We start from the raw sequence: 5467 nt of genomic DNA on the forward strand, positions 1-5467 counted from the left end.
TGTTTCTGTACTTGGGAGGAGTAACATGTACAACAACGTTTAAACAGCCTCGTTTTGATTCTAACCCGAGTGTGCGCCTATTGTGACAAAGGCAGAAGGGCAACCCTAAAAACAACTAAACAGAATAAAAGTAAAGCAGCGTTTATCGCTGAACACGTCAGTCGAACTCCCAAGCTGGGAATGTCCTTCACCCAGAGAACAGAATGAGGTTGAACCTTGTAGAATCGTGTACACACAGAATGTAAACCCGGAGGTTGCTAACACGGAAAAGTACAGAACCCATTGTCAACTTGGAACTTTAGAAGCATAGAGAACAAAAAGGGAGAGGAATCCCAGATTCACTAGCTCTTCCTGAAGTACTACACTGCCGTTCCTTCGAGCGCGTCAAGTCGACAGAACGACTCTTCAGCGTCGCCGAAGATGTGTTCTCAAGGAAGCGAGAAAATATAACCCATGAAAAATTTGAGAGGCAGCTATTGCTCAAGTGCAACGACTACCGAAAAGAAAACAATAAACCGTGAAAGTAAAGCAGTTGTGTATTTGGCCATCAAGAAAACGATAAAAGTACTCGCTATATACTTTCAAGGTAACGTAAGGCTCCTTCGAATCGGTAACTCGGTTACTCCTTCGAATCGGTAACGAGTAACGTATCTACTGAGTGTCCGAAGTAGCGGCCAATCTCTTTAAATCGACCGCGAAATTCGGTTTCTTAGCCTATCGCGCTACAATTTTTTTTGCAGCGTTGCCCGAATACGGTGCATTTTTTTTTTGTGAAATTTGCAAAGAGCGAACTTACCTGTGGAAAAAGTAAAGAAAGAAAAGGCTTAGTTCCTATGGTCCACCAGTCTTCAAACAATACGGCGAAGTTTCGCACGGGACACAAGAGATGGCGCAAGCGGTAGCGACGCCAACTGCCGCCAACGAACGAGCATACAGCGCCGAGAGCCGGTGTGATTAGCAGACAATCTTTTCGACTCAAAAGCGGCGCGAACTTTTAGGGGCGAAGCTCCTTAGGGTCTAGCCTTCTCCGTCCGGCGTCCGTGCTCACATCGATCTTGCTAGTGCTCGTGCTCGTGCTCGTGAGCTCACGTGCTCACGTGCTCGTGTAGGGCAAAAAAAAAAGTAAATGGTGAAAAAAAAATGTCTGCACAGTCCACAGGATTTAAACCTGTGCGCGGGAAGACCCCTTTGGATTTTTAGTCCATCGCCTTAACCACTCGGCCACGACTGCGGGACGAGTAGGGGGCTCTGAGATGTGGTAGTAACTCAAGAGCTGGGGATGTCATGGATGAAACGTTGCATGTAACTGCTCAACGTCTATACAGGAGAGGGCGCTGCGGTCAAATGCGTATATAATCGCAGAAGTGTAGTAAGTTGGGCGAGTTGGTATGATGACATGATGAACAGAACAGCGCACACAAAGACAAGGACAGAGAAAAGGAACATGCAGGACACACAGCGCTTGTGTGTCCTGCATGTTCCTTTTCTCTGTCCTTGTCTTTGTGTGCGCTGTTCTGTTCATCATGTATATAATCGCGTTAAACTTTGCATGCATTGGCTCAATGTTTATAGACGAGAGGGCGCTGCGGTCAAATGCTCAAATGCGTATATAACCACGTTCCATACCACACATTCTCTTTCTGACATGGATAAAAACGAACGAAAGGCTCGGCATGCTGCGGCTCAGCGTCTACGCAGACAAGCACAACCAGAGCTTCGCCCCAATCAACATCATCGACCACGTGGAGATGCGGTAAATTTTTTGACATCAGTTGCCAATACATTATTTTATTATTCTTACTAATAGAACACATTTAATGGACAGATAATCGAATAAAAGATGGCTTGTCGGTTATTGTCATTGTTTTTTTTTTCGTGGTACTTATGTCGTCTGCTTTGAAGTTCCTTGTTGTTACCGCGCCTGTTTTTGTTTCTTCGACTGTCGCCGCCTCCCCAATGCGCGCCGCTTTTGAGTCGAAAAGATCGTCTGCTAATGACGCCGACTCTCGGCGCCGTATGCTCGGTCGTTGGCGGCAGTTGGCATCGCGACCGCTTGCGCCATCCCTAGTCTCCCGTGCGAGACGGCACCGTATTGTTGGAAGACGGGTGGCTTCGCTGCGTTTCCATAGGAGCTAAGTCTTTTTCTGTCTACTTTTTTCCTCAGGTAGATTCGCTCTTTGAAAATTAAAAAAAAAAAGAAAGTCGTTTACAGCACCCTATAATGCCGAATTAGAGCGCAGCTCTTGAGGAGGAGGAGGGAAGGGTACTGAGGGGAGGGTATACCCTTCATCACCTCCTCGTCCTACCTGCTACTCCTCCTCCCTCCTCCTCGTCCTCCCCTCGTCCTTCAAGTTCCTCCCTCCCTCCTCCTCCCCCTTCCCTTCTCCTCTTCCCCTTCCTCCTCCCCCTCCTCCTTTCCCCCATCCTCTTCCCCCTCCTCCTTCCTCCTCCTCCTTTTCCCCGCGCGGTGCATTATGGGATATTTCCCACAATGCACCGCGCGTTTACAATGACGGCAACGCCAACCGCAGTGCCAACGGCGACGGCGACGCCGACGGCGACGTCGACGACGACGCCGCTCAAGCCGGGAACGGGCGCCTAAGAGCTGCGCTCTAAAATGCACCATCTGTAAGCAACGCTGCACAAAGTCGTAGAGCGATAGGTTAAGAAACCGAAATTTGCGGTCGATTTCAAGAGCCTGGATTCTATTTGGGACACCCGGTAGTTAAATTTGGAGGCAGTAACGAGTAGCGGTATTTATTTACTTTTTATTTGGGTAACGTGGACATGTCTGAGTCGACCCCACGCGGCAGGCAGTGGCGTGACGCAAGACGCTGGTCGTTGCGGGGGAAGACGTCGGCCACGGGGAAAGATAGAACTGGGCTCAAGCTACTTTCGGTGACGCTTCGGCGTCCGTGAGCCACGAGCGTGCACGGGCAGCCAAAGCACGGCGGAGGGTCGTGTGGAGGAAAGAGGCGTCATTCTCATCTTGTCAGTGAATATAAGATGGCGCCCTCGTTCCTTTTGGGGAAAAGTAGCGGGGTCCTTACGTCGCAACCGTAACAGTGACAAGGACGTAACGGCGATACTGCTAACGCGTTACGTAGAAGTTTTGTACGTAACGCGTAAATATATATATCCTGTATATTTGCTAGTTAGTTGTAAACCATTTAATGTCGTGTTATTTGTTTGTTGTTGTATGTGTGAACCAGTGGCGTACGCAGGATTTCATTTCGCGGGGGGCCGGACCAACGAGAGTAAAGGGGGACAAGATAAAAAGAAAAGAAAGTTCAAGAGAAAATAAAAGCATGTTCATTTTTTTCTAATAACTATGCATTCTTCTATTAAGTAATTAAAATAAAGTTGTCATATTGGTTTTGGGATAATTAAAATATGGCAACCAACCAATTCCTAAACATGTAGGAGCCCTACGTTTCGAACCGACTCGGTTCTTCGTCAGGGGCGACTGTGGCCGTTGAGGAGCGACGTTTTTCGATCTTCTTTTTCTTCTCTCAGGGATGTGGCGCATTTCTCGATCTTCTTCTTTCATGAATATGGCGAAGCCCGTTCACATACACTGTTGGTAAAGCACCAAGGCACCTATTTATGTTGCCTGGCGTCGTTTGAATATGCCAGGACTCGACGAAAAGCCTATGTCGGTTGTTAGTCTCTGCGTCGATAATGCTGGTGTTGTCGAAGTCAATCCGGTGGTCTTTGACTTCGCAGTGCTCGGCGACTGCGCTGCGCTCGTGGTCGAGCTTGCGAACGTCGTTTTTGTGTTGGCGTATTCTTTCATTGAAATTCTTTGTCTCGCCGATGTAAGTGGCTGGACAATCTGCACAAGGGATCTTATAAACCACGCCCTGCGTTTTTAACGCAGGGCGTGGTTTATAAGATCCCTTGTGCAGATTGTCCAGCCACTTACATCGGCGAGACAAAGAATTTCAATGAAAGAATACGCCAACACAAAAACGACGTTCGCAAGCTCGACCACGAGCGCAGCGCAGTCGCCGAGCACTGCGAAGTCAAAGACCACCGGATTGACTTCGACAACACCAGCATTATCGACGCAGAGACTAACAACCGACATAGGCTTTTCGTCGAGTCCTGGCATATTCAAACGACGCCAGGCAACATAAATAGGTGCCTTGGTGCTTTACCAACAGTGTATGTGAACGGGCTTCGCCATATTCATGAAAGAAGAAGATCGAGAAATGCGCCACATCCCTGAGAGAAGAAAAAGAAGATCGAAAAACGTCGCTCCTCAACGGCCACAGTCGCCCCTGACGAAGAACCGAGTCGGTTCGAAACGTAGGGCTCCTACATGTTTAGGAATTGGTTGGTTGCCATATTTTAATTATTGTATTCCCCAACCAGAGAGATTTCTCTCAAATGTTTAGTTTCAAATGGTTTTGGGATGATTATGATACATAAAAATGATGCCCCGGAAATTCCCCACCAGGAAGGCATTTGCATTTTACTTTTTTTATTTACAAGTCACGTCAAAAGAAGGCACCAGAGTAAGCAGAAAACAAGAATCATAAAAACAAATACTTTATGAAGCACGACTCCAATGCATAAAGCCTCCAGTCATCGGGGCTGATAAGACGATGATGCATAATTAGAAACGCGGAACATTTTGATGGATAGACGATAGGCACTGGAAAGCCGCTCCACCATAAAGTACTCCCTATCTTAACCTGATCTAACCAACAAAAATCTCGCGTGATTTGTTCGTTGGTGTCGATTTCTATGGTTTCCGAAGTCCGCTCACAAAAGAAAGTCAAGGAAGTCACACAACGCAACAAAGGGACGATGTAATATGGTTTACACACTCATATAATGCACTTGGCTCTCGTCCTGAGGCAGCAGGTCGCACACTCGCGAGTCGCGCCCCTATCTCGCGCGGTTCTCAAACTGCCGATGACAACTTCGGTACTCGAACCTTGAACCGCAAATCCCGCGCCTTTAGGCGCCTATATTCACTTTTCTAAGACTTTTCCCGCCATCCGAGGAGCTAATCAGATATCGCTCTTTTTAGACCAATGGGAGCCACGTGGTACAAAACAAACACATACAATACAAAATCCAATTAAGAAAGGACACGTGCAGGGATGGGCAGTATTTCAAATACAAGTATTTGAAATACGTATTTTAAATACTTTGTGTATTTTGCATTTGTATTTAATTACAAATTGGGTAATGTATTTGACGTGTGTATTTAAATACTAAAACGTGGGTATTTCAAATACAATTGTAATTAAATACAATTTTGTGGGCGAAAATACATTTCTCAAATTTATTGTCACTGTCCAGAGCAGTGAGAAAACTACGCTCTGAACCGAATGCAGTGTCTCTCAATCAAGCACAAGCGTTTAGTGACTGCGATTACGGTGCTAGTCCAGGGCAAGAATAGTGACGAAATCGACGTTCACAGGCAGACTGGCTAAATAAGTGCCTGTGACAA

The 5467-nt window shown here is 46.8% G+C and overlaps 1 non-coding gene across 1 annotated transcript; it reads right to left on the reverse strand.

The window, feature by feature from the left end:
• Nucleotides 1-1147: 1147 nt before the first annotated feature.
• Nucleotides 1148-1231, reverse strand: Trnaf-aaa. Its single transcript has one exon. It is a non-coding gene; the product is annotated as a tRNA-Phe (tRNA).
• Between the last annotated feature and the right edge of the window lie 4236 nt (nucleotides 1232-5467).

This window comes from Ixodes scapularis, unplaced genomic scaffold (genome assembly GCF_016920785.2).
Source record: "Ixodes scapularis isolate PalLabHiFi unplaced genomic scaffold, ASM1692078v2 PGA_scaffold3__209_contigs__length_174095766, whole genome shotgun sequence".
NCBI lineage: Eukaryota > Metazoa > Arthropoda > Arachnida > Ixodida > Ixodidae > Ixodes > Ixodes scapularis.